Genomic DNA, 19,526 nt, shown 5'->3' with positions numbered 1-19,526 from the left:
TTGCAGTTTGAAACTGCTTGAACATGCTGAATCAATATTGTACGTGGTTGATCAGTGAAAAGTACGAGTTTGTTCTTGGGAAAAATAAACATTTTCCAAAATCAAGCTCGGTTTCTCATCTGGAGCACGTTTTTGGCCAAAATGATGAAAATGACAATATTACTGTAAATCCAATGAATAAACAAGTTGAAACTGCTTGAACATGCTACTGCATATTGTATGTGGTTGATCTGTGAAAGTACGAGTTAGTTCTTGTGAAATATAAACTTTTTTCCAAAATCAAGTTCGGTTTCTCGTCTGGAGCACGTTTCTGGCCACAAATGATGAAAATGACAATATTACTGTAAATCCAATGAATAAACAAGTTGAAACTGCTTGAACATGCTACTGCATATTGTATGTGGTTGATCTGTGAAAGTACGAGTTAGTTCTTGTGAAATATAACCTTTTTTCCAAAATCAAGTTCGGTTTCTCGTCTGGAGCACGTTTCTGGCCAAAATGATGAAAATGACAATCGCAGAGTAAATCCAATGAATAAACAAGTTGAAACTGCTTGAAAAAACTGAATCAATATTGTATGTGGTTGATCTGTGAAAGTACGAATTCGTTCTTGGGAAATATAAACTTTTTTCCAAAATCAAGCTCGGTTTCTCGTCTGGATCACGTTTTTGGCCAAAATGATGGAAATGACAATATTACTGTAAATCCAATGAATAAGCAATTTTAAACTGCTTGAACATGCCACTGCATATTGTATGTGGTTGATCAGTGAAAGTACGGGTTAGTTCTCGTGAAATATAAACTTTTTTCCAAAATCAAGCTCGGTTTCTCGTATGGAGCACGTTTTTGGCCACAAATGATGAAAATGACAATATTACTGTAAATCCAATGAATAAACAAGTTGAAACTGCTTGAATATGCTGAATCAATATTGTACGTGGTTGATCAGTGAAAGTACGAGTTTGTTCTTGGGAAAAATAAACATTTTCCAAAATCAAGGTCGGTTTCTCATCTGGAGCACGTTTTTGGCCAAAATGATGAAAATGACAATTGCAGAGTAAATCCAATGAATAAACAAGTTGAAACTGCTTGAAAATGCTGAATCAATATTGTATGTGGTTGATCTGTGAAAGTACGAGTTAGTTCTTGGGAAATATAAACTTTTTTCCAAAATCAAGTTCGGTTTCTCGTCTGGAGCACGTTTCTGGCCACAAATGATGAAAATGACAATATTACTGTAAATCCAATGATTATGCAGTTTGAAACTGCTTGAACATGCTACTGCATATTGTATGTGGTTGATCAGTGAAAGTACGAATTCGTTCTTGGGAAATATAAACTTTTTTCCAAAATCAAGCTCGGTTTCTCTTCTGGAGCACGTTTTTGGCCACAAATGATGAAAATGACAATATTACTGTAAATCCAATGAATAAACAAGTTGAAACTGCTTGAAAATGCTGAATCAATATTGTATGTGGTTGATCAGTGAAAGTACGAGTTTGTTCCTGTGAAATATAAACATTTTTCCAATATAAAACTCAGTATCTCGTCTGGAGCACGTTTCTGGCCACAAATGATGAAAATGACAATTGCCGAGTAAATCCAATGATTTTGCAGTTTGAAACTCCTTGAACATGCTACTGCATATTGTATGTGGTGGATCAGTGAAAGTACGGGTTAGTTCTCGTGAAATATAAACTTTCTTCCAAAATTGAGGTCGGTTTCTCGTCTGGAGCACGTTTTTGGCCACAAATGATGAAAATGACAATATTACTGTAAATCCAATGAATAAACAAGTTGAAACTGCTTGAATATGCTGAATCAATATTGTACGTGGTTGATCAGTGAAAGTACGAGTTAGTTCTTGTGAAATATAAACATTTTCAAAAATCAAGCTCGGTTTCTCATCTGGAACACGTTTTTGGCCAAAATGATGAAAATGACAATTGCAGAGTAAATCCAATGAATAAACAAGTTGAAACTGCTTGAAAATGCTGAATCAATATTGTATGTGGTTGATCTGTGAAAGTACGAGTTAGTTCTTGTGAAATATAAACTTTTTTCCAAAATCAAGTTCGGTTTCTCGTCTGGAGCACGTTTCTGGCCACAAATGATGAAAATGACAATATTACTGTAAATTAAATGAATAAACAAGTTGAAACTGCTTGAATATGCTGAATCAATATTGTACGTGGTTGATCAGTGAAAGTACGAGTTAGTTCTTGTGAAATATAAACATTTTCAAAAATCAAGCTCGGTTTCTCATCTGGAACACGTTTTTGGCCAAAATGATGAAAATGACAATTGCAGAGTAAATCCAATGAATAAACAAGTTGAAACTGCTTGAAAATGCTGAATCAATATTGTATGTGGTTGATCTGTGAAAGTACGAGTTAGTTCTTGTGAAATATAACCTTTTTTCCAAAATCAAGTTCGGTTTCTCGTCTGGAGCACGTTTCTGGCCAAAATGATGAAAATGACAATCGCAGAGTAAATCCAATGAATAAACAAGTTGAAACTGCTTGAAAATGCTGAATCAATATTGTATGTGGTTGATCTGTGAAAGTACGAATTCGTTCTTGGGAAATATAAACTTTTTTCCAAAATCAAGCTCAGTTTCTCGTCTGGATCACGTTTTTGGCCAAAATGATGGAAATGACAATATTACTGTAAATCCAATGAATAAGCAATTTTAAACTGCTTGAACATGCCACTGCATATTGTATGTGGTTGATCAGTGAAAGTACGGGTTAGTTCTCGTGAAATATAAACTTTTTTCCAAAATCAAGCTCGGTTTCTCGTATGGAGCACGTTTTTGGCCACAAATGATGAAAATGACAATATTACTGTAAATCCAATGAATAAACAAGTTGAAACTGCTTGAATATGCTGAATCAATATTGTACATGGTTGATCAGTGAAAGTACGAGTTTGTTCTTGGGAAAAATAAACTTTTTCCAAAATCAAGCTCGGTTTCTCATCTGGAGCACGTTTTTGGCCAAAATGATGAAAATGACAATTGCAGAGTAAATCCAATGAATAAACAAGTTGAAACTGCTTGAAAATGCTGAATCAATATTGTATGTGGTTGATCTGGGAAAGTACGAGTTAGTTCTTGTGAAATATAAACTTTTTTCCAAAATCAAGTTCGGTTTCTCGTCTGGAGCACGTTTCTGGCCACAAATGATGAAAATGACAATATTACTGTAAATCCAATGAATAAGCAGTTGAAACTGCTTGAACATGCTACTGCATATTGTATGTGGTTGATCAGTGAAAGTACGGGTTAGTTCTCGTGAAATATAAACTTTTTTCAAAAATCAAGCTCGGTTTCTTGTATGGAGCACGTTTCTGGCCAAAATGATGAAAATGACAATTGCAGAGTAAATCCAATGATTATGCAGTTTGAAACTGCTTGAACATGCTACTGCATATTGTATGTGGTTGATCAGTGAAAGTACGAATTCGTTCTTGGGAAATATAAACTTTTTTCCAAAATCAAGCTCGGTTTCTCTTCTGGAGCACGTTTTTGGCCACAAATGATGAAAATGACAATATTACTGTAAATCCAATGAATAAACAAGTTGAAACTGCTTGAATATGCTGAATCAATATTGTATGTGGTTGATCAGTGAAAGTACGAGTTTGTTCCTGTGAAATATAAACATTTTTCCAATATAAAACTCAGTATCTCGTCTGGAGCACGTTTCTGGCCACAAATGATGAAAATGACAATTGCCGAGTAAATCCAATGATTTTGCAGTTTGAAACTGCTTGAACATGCTACTGCATATTGTATGTGATTGATCAGTGAAAGTACGAGTTTGTTCTTGGGAAATATCAACATTTTTCCAAAATTTAGCTAGGTTTCTCATCTGGAGCACGTTTTTGGCCAAAATGATGAAAATGAAAATTGCAGAGTAAATCCAATGATTATGCAGTTTGAAACTGCTTGAACATGCTACTGCATATTGTATATAGTTGATCAGTGAAAGTACGAATTCGTTCTTGGGAAATATAAACATTTTTCCAAAATCAAGCTCGGTTTCTCGTCTGGAGCACGTTTTTGGCCACAAATGATGAAAATGACAATATTACTGTAAATCCAATGAATAAGCAATTTTAAACTGCTTGAACATGCCACTGCATATTGTATGTGGTTGATCAGTGAAAGTACGGGTTAGTTCTCGTGAAATATAAACTTTTTTCCAAAATCAAGCTCGGTTTCTCGTATGGAGCACGTTTTTGGCCACAAATGATGAAAATGACAATATTACTGTAAATCCAATGAATAAACAGGTTGAAACTGCTTGAATATGCTGAATCAATATTGTACGTGGTTGATCAGTGAAAGTACGAGTTTGTTCTTGGGAAAAATAAACATTTTCCAAAATCAAGCTCGGTTTCTCATCTGCAGCACGTTTTTGGCCAAAATGATGAAAATGACAATTGCAGAGTAAATCCAATGAATAAACAAGTTGAAACTGCTTGAAAATGCTGAATCAATATTGTATGTGGTTGATCTGTGAAAGTACGAGTTAGTTCTTGTGAAATATAAACTTTTTTCCAAAATCAAGTTCGGTTTCTCGTCTGGAGCACGTTTCTGGCCACAAATGATGAAAATGACAATATTACTGTAAATCCAATGATTATGCAGTTTGAAACTGCTTGAACATGCTACTGCATATTGTATGTGGTTGATCAGTGAAAGTACGAATTCGTTCTTGGGAAATATAAACTTTTTTCCAAAATCAAGCTCGGTTTCTCTTCTGGAGCACGTTTTTGGCCACAAATGATGAAAATGACAATATTACTGTAAATCCAATGAATAAACAAGTTGAAACTGCTTGAAAATGCTGAATCAATATTGTATGTGGTTGATCAGTGAAAGTACGAGTTTGTTCCTGTGAAATATAAACATTTTTCCAATATAAAACTCGGTTTCTCGTATGGAGCACGTTTTTGGCCACAAATGATGAAAATGACAATATTACTGTAAATCCAATGAATAAACAAGTTGAAACTGCTTGAATATGCTGAATCAATATTGTACGTGGTTGATCAGTGAAAGTACGAGTTTGTTCCTGTGAAATATAAACATTTTTCCAATATAAAACTCAGTATCTCGTCTGGAGCACGTTTCTGGCCACAAATGATGAAAATGACAATTGCCGAGTAAATCCAATGATTTTGCAGTTTGAAACTCCTTGAACATGCTACTGCATATTGTATGTGGTGGATCAGTGAAAGTACGGGTTAGTTCTCGTGAAATATAAACTTTCTTCCAAAATTGAGGTCGGTTTCTCGTCTGGAGCACGTTTTTGGCCACAAATGATGAAAATGACAATATTACTGTAAATCCAATGAATAAACAAGTTGAAACTGCTTGAATATGCTGAATCAATATTGTACGTGGTTGATCTGTGAAAGTACGAGTTAGTTCTTGTGAAATATAAACATTTTCAAAAATCAAGCTCGGTTTCTCATCTGGAACACGTTTTTGGCCAAAATGATGAAAATGACAATTGCAGAGTAAATCCAATGAATAAACAAGTTGAAACTGCTTGAAAATGCTGAATCAATATTGTATGTGGTTGATCTGTGAAAGTACGAGTTAGTTCTTGTGAAATATAACCTTTTTTCCAAAATCAAGTTCGGTTTCTCGTCTGGAGCACGTTTCTGGCCAAAATGATGAAAATGACAATCGCAGAGTAAATCCAATGAATAAACAAGTTGAAACTGCTTGAAAATGCTGAATCAATATTGTATGTGGTTGATCTGTGAAAGTACGAATTCGTTCTTGGGAAATATAAACTTTTTTCCAAAATCAAGCTCGGTTTCTCGTCTGGATCACGTTTTTGGCCAAAATGATGGAAATGACAATATTACTGTAAATCCAATGAATAAGCAATTTTAAACTGCTTGAAAATGCCACTGCATATTGTATGTGGTTGATCAGTGAAAGTACGGGTTAGTTCTCGTGAAATATAAACTTTTTTCCAAAATCAAGCTCGGTTTCTCGTATGGAGCACGTTTTTGGCCACAAATGATGAAAATGACAATATTACTGTAAATCCAATGAATAAACAAGTTGAAACTGCTTGAATATGCTGAATCAATATTGTATGTGGTTGATCAGTGAAAGTACGAGTTTGTTCCTGTGAAATATAAACATTTTTCCAATATAAAACTCAGTATCTCGTCTGGAGCACGTTTCTGGCCACAAATGATGAAAATGACAATTGCCGAGCAAATCCAATGATTTTGCAGTTTGAAACTGCTTGAACATGCTGAATCAATATTGTACGTGGTTGATCAGTGAAAAGTACGAGTTTGTTCTTGGGAAAAATAAACATTTTCCAAAATCAAGCTCGGTTTCTCATCTGGAGCACGTTTTTGGCCAAAATGATGAAAATGACAATATTACTGTAAATCCAATGAATAAACAAGTTGAAACTGCTTGAACATGCTACTGCATATTGTATGTTGTTGATCTGTGAAAGTACGAGTTAGTTCTTGTGAAATATAAACTTTTTTCCAAAATCAAGTTCGGTTTCTCGTCTGGAGCACGTTTCTGGCCACAAATGATGAAAATGACAATATTACTGTAAATCCAATGAATAAACAAGTTGAAACTGCTTGAACATGCTACTGCATATTGTATGTGGTTGATCTGTGAAAGTACGAGTTAGTTCTTGTGAAATATAACCTTTTTTCCAAAATCAAGTTTGGTTTCTCGTCTGGAGCACGTTTCTGGCCAAAATGATGAAAATGACAATCGCAGAGTAAATCCAATGAATAAACAAGTTGAAACTGCTTGAAAATGCTGAATCAATATTGTATGTGGTTGATCTGTGAAAGTACGAATTCGTTCTTGGGAAATATAAACTTTTTTCCAAAATCAAGCTCGGTTTCTCGTCTGGATCACGTTTTTGGCCAAAATGATGGAAATGACAATATTACGGTAAATCCAATGAATAAGCAATTTTAAACTGCTTGAACATGCCACTGCATATTGTATGTGGTTGATCAGTGAAAGTACGGGTTAGTTCTCGTGAAATATAAACTTTTTTCCAAGATCAAGCTCGGTTTATCGTATGGAGCACGTTTTTGGCCACAAATGATGAAAATGACAATATTACTGTAAATCCAATGAATAAACAAGTTGAAACTGCTTGAACATGCTACTGCATATTGTATGTGGTTGATCTGTGAAAGTACGAGTTAGTTCTTGTGAAATATAACCTTTTTTCCAAAATCAAGTTCGGTTTCTCGTCTGGAGCACGTTTCTGGCCAAAATGATGAAAATGACAATCGCAGAGTAAATCCAATGAATAAACAAGTTGAAACTGCTTGAAAATGCTGAATCAATATTGTATGTGGTTGATCTGTGAAAGTACGAATTCGTTCTTGGGAAATATAAACTTTTTTCCAAAATCAAGCTCGGTTTCTCGTCTGGATCACGTTTTTGGCCAAAATGATGGAAATGACAATATTACTGTAAATCCAATGAATAAACAAGTTGAAACTGCTTGAACATGCTACTGCATATTGTATGTGGTTGATCTGTGAAAGTACGAGTTAGTTCTTGTGAAATATAACCTTTTTTCCAAAATCAAGTTCGGTTTCTCGTCTGGAGCACGTTTCTGGCCAAAATGATGAAAATGACAATCGCAGAGTAAATCCAATGAATAAGCAATTTTAAACTGCTTGAACATGCCACTGCATATTGTATGTGGTTGATCAGTGAAAGTACGGGTTAGTTCTCGTGAAATATAAACTTTTTTCCAAAATCAAGCTCGGTTTCTCGTATGGAGCACGTTTTTGGCCACAAATGATGAAAATGACAATATTACTGTAAATCCAATGAATAAACAAGTTGAAACTGCTTGAATATGCTGAATCAATATTGTATGTGGTTGATCAGTGAAAGTACGAGTTTGTTCCTGTGAAATATAAACATTTTTCCAATATAAAACTCAGTATCTCGTCTGGAGCACGTTTCTGGCCACAAATGATGAAAATGACAATTGCCGAGCAAATCCAATGATTTTGCAGTTTGAAACTGCTTGAACATGCTGAATCAATATTGTACGTGGTTGATCAGTGAAAAGTACGAGTTTGTTCTTGGGAAAAATAAACATTTTCCAAAATCAAGCTCGGTTTCTCATCTGGAGCACGTTTTTGGCCAAAATGATGAAAATGACAATTGCAGAGTAAATCCAATGAATAAACAAGTTGAAACTGCTTGAAAATGCTGAATCAATATTGTATGTGGTTGATCAGTGAAAGTACGAGTTTGTTCCTGTGAAATATAAACATTTTTCCAATATAAAACTCAGTATCTCGTCTGGAGCACGTTTCTGGCCACAAATGATGAAAATGACAATTGCCGAGTAAATCCAATGATTTTGCAGTTTGAAACTGCTTGAACATGCTGAATCAATATTGTACGTGGTTGATCAGTGAAAAGTACGAGTTTGTTTTTGGGAAAAATAAACATTTTCCAAAATCAAGCTCGGTTTCTCATCTGGAGCACGTTTTTGGCCAAAATGATGAAAATGACAATTGCAGAGTAAATCCAATGAATAAACAAGTTGAAACTACTTGAAAATGCTGAATCAATATTGTATGTGGTTGATCTGTGAAAGTACGAGTTAGTTCTTGTGAAATATAAACTTTTTTCCAAAATCAAGTTCGGTTTCTCGTCTGGAGCACGTTTCTGGCCACAAATGATGAAAATGACAATATTACTGTAAATCCAATGAATAAACAAGTTGAAACTGCTTGAACATGCTACTGCATATTGTATGTGGTTGATCAGTGAAAGTACGGGTTAGTTCTCGTGAAATATAAACTTTTTTCCAAAATCAAGCTCGGTTTCTTGTATGGAGCACGTTTCTGGCCAAAATGATGAAAATGACAATATTACTGTAAATCCAATGAATAAACAAGTTGAAACTGCTTGAATATGCTGAATCAATATTGTATGTGGTTGATCAGTGAAAGTACGAGTTTGTTCCTGTGAAATATAAACATTTTTCCAATATAAAACTCAGTATCTCGTCTGGAGCACGTTTCTGGCCACAAATGATGAAAATGACAATTGCCGAGTAAATCCAATGATTTTGCAGTTTGAAACTGCTTGAACATGCTGAATCAATATTGTACGTGGTTGATCAGTGAAAAGTACGAGTTTGTTCTTGGGAAAAATAAACATTTTACAAAATCAAGCTCGGTTTCTCATCTGGAGCACGTTTTTGGCCACAAATGATGAAAATGACAATTGCCGAGTAAATCCAATGATTTTGCAGTTTGAAACTGCCTGAATATGCTGAATCAATATTGTACGTTGTTGATCAGTGAAAAGTACGAATTCGTTCTTGGGAAATATAAACTTTTTTCCAAAATCAAGCTCGGTTTCTCGTCTGGATCACGTTTTTGGCCAAAATGATGGAAATGACAATATTACTGTAAATCCAATGAATAAACAAGTTGAAACTGCTTGAATATGCTGAATCAATATTGTATGTGGTTGATCAGTGAAAGTACGAGTTTGTTCCTGTGAAATATAAACATTTTTCCAATATAAAACTCAGTATCTCGTCTGGAGCACGTTTCTGGCCACAAATGATGAAAATGACAATTGCCGAGTAAATCCAATGATTTTGCAGTTTGAAACTGCTTGAACATGCTACTGCATATTGTATGTGATTGATCAGTGAAAGTACGAGTTTGTTCTTCGGAAATATCAACATTTTTCCAAAATTTAGCTCGGTTTCTCATCTGGAGCACGTTTTTGGCCAAAATGATGAAAAAATGACAATTGCAGAGTAAATTCAATGAATAAGCAGTTGAAACTGCTTGAACATGCTGAATCAATATTGTATGTGGTTGATCTGTCAAAGTACGAGTTAGTTCTTGTGAAATATAACCTTTTTTCCAAAATCAAGTTCGGTTTCTCGTCTGGAGCACGTTTCTGGCCAAAATGATGAAAATGACAATTGCCGAGTAAATCCAATGATTTTGCAGTTTGAAACTGCCTGAACATGCTGAATCAATATTGTACGTGGTTGATCAGTGAAAAGTACGAGTTTGTTCTTGGGAAAAATAAACATTTTCCAAAATCAAGCTCGGTTTCTCATCTGGAGCACGTTTTTGGCCAAAATGATGAAAATGACAATTGCAGAGTAAATCCAATGAATAAACAAGTTGAAACTGCTTGAAAATGCTGAATCAATATTGTATGTGGTTGATCTGTGAAAGTACGAATTCGTTCTTGGGAAATATAAACTTTTTTCCAAAATCAAGTTCGGTTTCTCGTCTGGAGCACGTTTCTGGCCACAAATGATGAAAATGACAATATTACTGTAAATCCAATGAATAAGCAGTTGAAACTGCTTGAACATGCTACTGCATATTGTATGTGGTTGATCAGTGAAAGTACGAGTTTGTTCTTGGGAAAAATAAACATTTTCCAAAATCAAGTTCGGTTTCTCATCTGGAGCACGTTTTTGGCCAAAATGATGAAAATGACAATTGCAGAGTAAATCCAATGAATAAACAAGTTGAAACTGCTTGAAAATGCTGAATCAATATTGTATGTGGTTGATCTGGGAAAGTACGAGTTAGTTCTTGTGAAATATAAACTTTTTTCCAAAATCAAGTTCGGTTTCTCGTCTGGAGCACGTTTCTGGCCACAAATGATGAAAATGACAATATTACTGTAAATCCAATGAATAAGCAGTTGAAACTGCTTGAACATGCTACTGCATATTGTATGTGGTTGATCAGTGAAAGTACGGGTTAGTTCTCGTGAAATATAAACTTTTTTCAAAAATCAAGCTCGGTTTCTTGTATGGAGCACGTTTCTGGCCAAAATGATGAAAATGACAATTGCAGAGTAAATCCAATGATTATGCAGTTTGAAACTGCTTGAACATGCTACTGCATATTGTATGTGGTTGATCAGTGAAAGTACGAATTCGTTCTTGGGAAATATAAACTTTTTTCCAAAATCAAGCTCGGTTTCTCTTCTGGAGCACGTTTTTGGCCACAAATGATGAAAATGACAATATTACTGTAAATCCAATGAATAAACAAGTTGAAACTGCTTGAAAATGCTGAATCAATATTGTATGTGGTTGATCAGTGAAAGTACGAGTTTGTTCCTGTGAAATATAAACATTTTTCCAATATAAAACTCAGTATCTCGTCTGGAGCACGTTTCTGGCCACAAATGATGAAAATGACAATTGCCGAGTAAATCCAATGATTTTGCAGTTTGAAACTCCTTGAACATGCTACTGCATATTGTATGTGGTGGATCAGTGAAAGTACGGGTTAGTTCTCGTGAAATATAAACTTTCTTCCAAAATTGAGGTCGGTTTCTCGTCTGGAGCACGTTTCTGGCCACAAATGATGAAAATGACAATATTACTGTAAATTAAATGAATAAACAAGTTGAAACTGCTTGAATATGCTGAATCAATATTGTACGTGGTTGATCAGTGAAAGTACGAGTTAGTTCTTGTGAAATATAAACATTTTCAAAAATCAAGCTCGGTTTCTCATCTGGAACACGTTTTTGGCCAAAATGATGAAAATGACAATTGCAGAGTAAATCCAATGAATAAACAAGTTGAAACTGCTTGAAAATGCTGAATCAATATTGTATGTGGTTGATCTGTGAAAGTACGAGTTAGTTCTTGTGAAATATAACCTTTTTTCCAAAATCAAGTTCGGTTTCTCGTCTGGAGCACGTTTCTGGCCAAAATGATGAAAATGACAATCGCAGAGTAAATCCAATGAATAAACAAGTTGAAACTGCTTGAAAATGCTGAATCAATATTGTATGTGGTTGATCAGTGAAAGTACGAGTTTGTTCTTCGGAAATATCAACATTTTTCCAAAATTTAGCTCGGTTTCTCATCTGGAGCACGTTTTTGGCCAAAATGATGAAAAAATGACAATTGCAGAGTAAATCCAATGAATAAGCAGTTGAAACTGCTTGAACATGCTGAATCAATATTGTATGTGGTTGATCTGTCAAAGTACGAGTTCGTTCTTGGGAAATATAAACTTTTTTCCAAAATCAAGCTCGGTTTCTCGTCTGGATCACGTTTTTGGCAAAAATGATGAAAATGACAATATTACTGTAAATCCAATGAATAAGCAATTTTAAACTGCTTGAACATGCCACTGCATATTGTATGTGGTTGATCAGTGAAAGTACGAGTTCGTTCTTGGGAAATATCAACATTTTTCCATAATTTAGCTCGGTTTCTCATCTGGAGCACGTTTTTGGCCACAAATGATGAAAATGACAATATTACTGTAAATCCAATGAATAAACAAGTTCAAACTGCTTGAATATGCTGAATCAATATTGTATGTGGTTGATCAGTGAAAGTACGAGTTTGTTCCTGTGAAATATAAACATTTTTTCCAATATAAAACTCAGTATCTCGTCTGGAGCACGTTTCTGGCCACAAATGATGAAAATTACAATTGCCGAGTAAATCCAATGATTTTGCAGTTTGAAACTGCTTGAACATGCTGAATCAATATTGTACGTGGTTGATCAGTGAAAAGTACGAGTTTGTTCTTGGGAAAAATAAACATTTTCCAAAATCAAGCTCGGTTTCTTATCTGGAGCACGTTTTTGGCCAAAATGATGAAAATGACATTTGCAGAGTAAATCCAATGAATAAACAAGTTGAAACTGCTTGAAAATGCTGAATCAATATTGTATGTGGTTGATCTGTGAAAGTACGAGTTAGTTCTTGTGAAATATAAACTTTTTTCCAAAATCAAGTTCGGTTTCTCGTCTGGAGCACGTTTCTGGCCACAAATGATGAAAATGACAATATTACTGTAAATCCAATGAATAAGCAGTTGAAACTGCTTGAACATGCTACTGCATATTGTATGTGGTTGATCAGTGAAAGTACGGGTTAGTTCTCGTGAAATATAAACTTTTTTCCAAAATCAAGCTCGGTTTCTTGTATGGAGCACGTTTCTGGCCAAAATGATGAAAATGACAATATTACTGTAAATCCAATGAATAAACAAGTTGAAACTGCTTGAATATGCTGAATCAATATTGTACGTGGTTGATCAGTGAAAGTACGAGTTAGTTCTTGTGAAATATAAACATTTTCAAAAATCAAGCTCGGTTTCTCATCTGGAACACGTTTTTGGCCAAAATGATGAAAATGACAATTGCAGAGTAAATCCAATGAATAAACAAGTTGAAACTGCTTGAAAATGCTGAATCAATATTGTATGTGGTTGATCTGTGAAAGTACGAGTTAGTTCTTGTGAAATATAACCTTTTTTCCAAAATCAAGTTCGGTTTCTCGTCTGGAGCACGTTTCTGGCCAAAATGATGAAAATGACAATTGCCGAGTAAATCCAATGATTTTGCAGTTTGAAACTGCCTGAACATGCTGAATCAATATTGTACGTGGTTGATCAGTGAAAAGTACGAGTTTGTTCTTGGGAAAAATAAACATTTTCCAAAATCAAGCTCGGTTTCTCATCTGGAGCACGTTTTTGGCCAAAATGATGAAAATGACAATTGCAGAGTAAATCCAATGAATAAACAAGTTGAAACTGCTTGAAAATGCTGAATCAATATTGTATGTGGTTGATCTGTGAAAGTACGAATTCGTTCTTGGGAAATATAAACTTTTTTCCAAAATCAAGCTCGGTTTCTCGTCTGGATCACGTTTTTGGCCAAAATGATGGAAATGACAATATTACTGTAAATCCAATGAATAAGCAATTTTGAACTGCTTGAACATGCCACTGCATATTGTATGTGGTTTATCTGTGAAAGTACGAGTTAGTTCTTGTGAAATATAAACTTTTTTCCAAAATCAAGTTCGGTTTCTCGTCTGGAGCACGTTTCTGGCCACAAATGATGAAAATGACAATATTACTGTAAATCCAATGAATAAGCAGTTGAAACTGCTTGAACATGCTACTGCATATTGTATGTGGTTGATCAGTGAAAGTACGAGTTTGTTCTTGGGAAAAATAAACATTTTCCAAAATCAAGCTCGGTTTCTCATCTGGAGCACGTTTTTGGCAAAAATGATGAAAATGACAATTGCAGAGTAAATCCAATGAATAAACAAGTTGAAACTGCTTGAAAATGATGAATCAATATTGAATGTGGTTGATCTGTGAAAGTACGAGTTAGTTCTTGTGAAATATAAACTTTTTTCCAAAATCAAGTTCGGTTTCTCGTCTGGAGCACGTTTCTGGCCACAAATGATGAAAATGACAATATTACTGTAAATCCAATGAATAAGCAGTTGAAACTGCTTGAACATGCTACTGCATATTGTATGTGGTTGATCAGTGAAAGTACGGGTTAGTTCTCGTGAAATATAAACTTTTTTCCAAAATCAAGCTCGGTTTCTTGTATGGAGCACGTTTCTGGCCAAAATGATGAAAATGACAATCGCATAGTAAATCCAATGAATAAACAAGTTGAAACTGCTTGAAAATGCTGAATCAATATTGTATGTGGTTGATCTGTGAAAGTACGAATTCGTTCTTGGGAAATATAAACTTTTTTCCAAAATCAAGCTCGGTTTCTCGTCTGGATCACGTTTTTGGCCACAAATGATGAAAATGACAATATTACTGTAAATCCAATGAATAAACAAGTTGAAACTGCTTGAATATGCTGAATCAATATTGTATGTGGTTGATCAGTGAAAGTACGAGTTTGTTCCTGTGAAATATAAACATTTTTCCAATATAAAACTCAGTATCTCGTCTGGAGCACGTTTCTGGCCACAAATGATGAAAATGACAATTGCCGAGTAAATCCAATGATTTTGCAGTTTGAAACTGCTTGAACATGCTACTGCATATTGTATGTGATTGATCAGTGAAAGTACGAGTTTGTTCTTGGGAAATATCAACATTTTTCCAAAATTTAGCTAGGTTTCTCATCTGGAGCACGTTTTTGGCCAAAATGATGAAAATGAAAATTGCAGAGTAAATCCAATGATTATGCAGTTTGAAACTGCTTGAACATGCTACTGCATATTGTATATAGTTGATCAGTGAAAGTACGAATTCGTTCTTGGGAAATATAAACATTTTTCCAAAATCAAGCTCGGTTTCTCGTCTGGAGCACGTTTTTGGCCACAAATGATGAAAATGACAATATTACTGTAAATCCAATGAATAAACAAGTTGAAACTGCTTGAATATGCTGAGTCAATATTGTATTTGGTTGATCAGTGAAAGTATGAGTTTGTTCCTGTGAAATATAAACATTTTTCCAATATAAAACTCAGTATCTCGTCTGGAGCACGTTTCTGGCCACAAATGATGAAAATGACAATTGCCGAGTAAATCCAATGATTTTGCAGTTTGAAACTGCCTGAACATGCTGAATCAATATTGTACGTGGTTGATCAGTGAAAAGTACGAATTCGTTATTGGGAAATATAAACTTTTTTCCAAAATCAAGCTCGGTTTCTCGTCTGGATCATGTTTTTGGCCAAAATGATGGAAATGACAATATTACTGTAAATCCAATGAATAAACAAGTTGAAACTGCTTGAACATGCTACTGCATATTGTATGTGGTTGATCTGTGAAAGTACGAGTTAGTTCTTGTGAAATATAACCTTTTTTCCAAAATCAAGTTCGGTTTCTCGTCTGGAGCACGTTTCTGGCCAAAATGATGAAAATGACAATCGCATAGTAAATCCAATGAATAAACAAGTTGAAACTGCTTGAAAATGCTGAATCAATATTGTATGTGGTTGATCTGTGAAAGTACGAATTCGTTCTTGGGAAATATAAACTTTTTTCCAAAATCAAGCTCGGTTTCTCGTCTGGATCACGTTTTTGGCCAAAATGATGGAAATGACAATATTACTGTAAATCCAATGAATAAGCAATTTTAAACTGCTTGAACATGCCACTGCATATTGTATGTGGTTGATCAGTGAAAGTACGGGTTAGTTCTCGTGAAATATAAACTTTTTTCCAAAATCAAGCTCGGTTTCTCGTATGGAGCACGTTTTTGGCCACAAATGATGAAAATGACAATATTACTGTAAATCCAATGAATAAACAAGTTGAAACTGCTTGAATATGCTGAATCAATATTGTACGTGGTTGATCAGTGAAAGTACGAGTTTGTTCTTGGGAAAAATAAACATTTTCCAAAATCAAGCTCGGTTTCTCATCTGGAGCACGTTTTTGGCCAAAATGATGAAAATGACAATTGCAGAGTAAATCCAATGAATAAACAAGTTGAAACTGCTTGAAAATGCTGAATCAATATTGTATGTGGTTGATCTGTGAAAGTACGAGTTAGTTCTTGTGAAATATAAACTTTTTTCCAAAATCAAGTTCGGTTTCTCGTCTGGAGCACGTTTCTGGCCACAAATGATGAAAATGACAATATTACTGTAAATCCAATGATTATGCAGTTTGAAACTGCTTGAACATGCTACTGCATATTGTATGTGGTTGATCAGTGAAAGTACGAATTCGTTCTTGGGAAATATAAACTTTTTTCCAAAATCAAGCTCGGTTTCTCTTCTGGAGCACGTTTTTGGCCACAAATGATGAAAATGACAATATTACTGTAAATCCAATGAATAAACAAGTTGAAACTGCTTGAAAATGCTGAATCAATATTGTATGTGGTTGATCAGTGAAAGTACGAGTTTGTTCCTGTGAAATATAAACATTTTTCCAATATAAAACTCGGTTTCTCGTATGGAGCACGTTTTTGGCCACAAATGATGAAAATGACAATATTACTGTAAATCCAATGAATAAACAAGTTGAAACTGCTTGAATATGCTGAATCAATATTGTACGTGGTTGATCAGTGAAAGTACGAGTTTGTTCTTGGGAAAAATAAACATTTTCCAAAATCAAGGTCGGTTTCTCATCTGGAGCACGTTTTTGGCCACAAATGATGAAAATGACAATATTACTGTAAATCCAATGAATAAACAAGTTGAAACTGCTTGAAAATGCTGAATCAATATTGTATGTGGTTGATCAGTGAAAGTACGAGTTTGTTCCTGTGAAATATAAACATTTTTCCAATATAAAACTCAGTATCTCGTCTGGAGCACGTTTCTGGCCACAAATGATGAAAATGACAATTGCCGAGTAAATCCAATGATTTTGCAGTTTGAAACTGCTTGAACATGCTACTGCATATTGTATGTGGTGGATCAGTGAAAGTACGGGTTAGTTCTCGTGAAATATAAACTTTCTTCCAAAATTGAGGTCGGTTTCTCGTCTGGAGCACGTTTTTGGCCACAAATGATGAAAATGACAATATTACTGTAAATCCAATGAATAAACAAGTTGAAACTGCTTGAATATGCTGAATCAATATTGTACGTGGTTGATCAGTGAAAGTACGAGTTAGTTCTTGTGAAATATAAACATTTTCAAAAATCAAGCTCGGTTTCTCATCTGGAACACGTTTTTGGCCAAAATGATGAAAATGACAATTGCAGAGTAAATCCAATGAATAAACAAGTTGAAACTGCTTGAAAATGCTGAATCAATATTGTATGTGGTTGATCTGTGAAAGTACGAGTTAGTTCTTGTGAAATATAAACTTTTTTCCAAAATCAAGTTCGGTTTCTCGTCTGGAGCACGTTTCTGGCCACAAATGATGAAAATGACAATATTACTGTAAATCCAATGAATAAACAAGTTGAAACTGCTTGAATATGCTGAATCAATATTGTACGTGGTTGATCAGTGAAAGTACGAGTTAGTTCTTGTGAAATATAAACATTTTCAAAAATCAAGCTCGGTTTCTCATCTGGAACACGTTTTTGGCCAAAATGATGAAAATGACAATTGCAGAGTAAATCCAATGAATAAGCAGTTGAAACTGCTTGAACATGCTACTGCATATTGTATGTGGTTGATCAGTGAAAGTACGGGTTAGTTCTCGTGAAATATAAACTTTTTTCCAAAATCAAGCTCGGTTTCTTGTATGGAGCACGTTTCTGGCCAAAATGATGAAAATGACAATCGCAGAGTAAATCCAATGAATAAACAAGTTGAAACTGCTTGAAAATGCTGAATCAATATTGTATGTGGTTGATCTGTGAAAGTACGAGTTCGTTCTTGGGAAATATCAACATTTTTCCAAAATCAAGCTCGGTTTCTCGTATGGAGCACGTTTTTGGCCACAAATGATGAAAATGACAATTGCTGAGCAAATCCAATGATTTTGCAGTTTGAAACTGCTTGAACATGCTGAATCAATATTGTACGTGGTTGATCAGTGAAAAGTACGAGTTTGTTCTTGGGAAAAATAAACATTTTCCAAAATCAAGCTCGGTTTCTCATCTGGAACACGTTTTTGGCCAAAATGATGAAAATGACAATTGCAGAGTAAATCCAATGAATAAACAAGTTGAAACTGCTTGAAAATGCTGAATCAATATTGTATGTGGTTGATCAGTGAAAGTACGAGTTTGTTCCTGTGAAATATAAACATTTTTCCAATATAAAACTCAGTATCTCGTCTGGAGCACGTTTCTGGCCACAAATGATGAAAATGACAATTGCCGAGTAAATCAAATGATTTTGCAGTTTGAAACTGCTTGAACATGCTGAATCAATATTGTACGTGGTTGATCAGTGAAAAGTACGAGTTTGTTTTTGGGAAAAATAAACATTTTCCAAAATCAAGGTCGGTTTCTCATCTGGAGCACGTTTTTGGCCAAAATGATGAAAATGACAATTGCAGAGTAAATCCAATGAATAAACAAGTTGAAACTGCTTGAAAATGCTGAATCAATATTGTATGTGGTTGATCTGTGAAAGTAAGAGTTAGTTCTTGTGAAATATAAACTTTTTTCCTAAATCAAGTTCGGTTTCTCGTCTGGAGCACGTTTCTGGCCACAAATGATGAAAATGACAATATTACTGTAAATCCAATGAATAAGCAGTTGAAACTGCTTGAACATGCTTCTGCATATTGTATGTGGTTGATCAGTGAAAGTACGGGTTAGTTCTCGTGAAATATAAACTTTTTTCCAAAATCAAGCTCGGTTTCTCGTATGGAGCACGTTTTTGGCCACAAATGATGAAAATGACAATATTACTGTAAATCCAATGAATAAACAAGTTGAAACTGCTTGAATATGCTGAATCAATATTGTACGTGGTTGATCAGTGAAAGTACGAGTTTGTTCTTGGGAAAAATAAACTTTTTCCAAAATCAAGCTCGGTTTCTCATCTGGAGCACGTTTTTGGCCAAAATGATGAAAATGACAATTGCAGAGTAAATCCAATGAATAAACAAGTTGAAACTGCTTGAAAATGCTGAATCAATATTGTATGTGGTTGATCTGTGAAAGTACGAGTTAGTTCTTGTGAAATATAAACTTTTTTCCAAAATCAAGTTCGGTTTCTCGTCTGGAGCACGTTTCTGGCCACAAATGATGAAAATGACAATATTACTGTAAATCCAATGAATAAACAAGTTGAAACTG

The sequence above is a fragment of the Lipophrys pholis genome (genome assembly GCF_963383615.2).
Source record: "Lipophrys pholis genome assembly, chromosome: 8".
NCBI lineage: Eukaryota > Metazoa > Chordata > Actinopteri > Blenniiformes > Blenniidae > Lipophrys > Lipophrys pholis.
Note: the sequence above shows the minus strand (reverse complement) of the source record.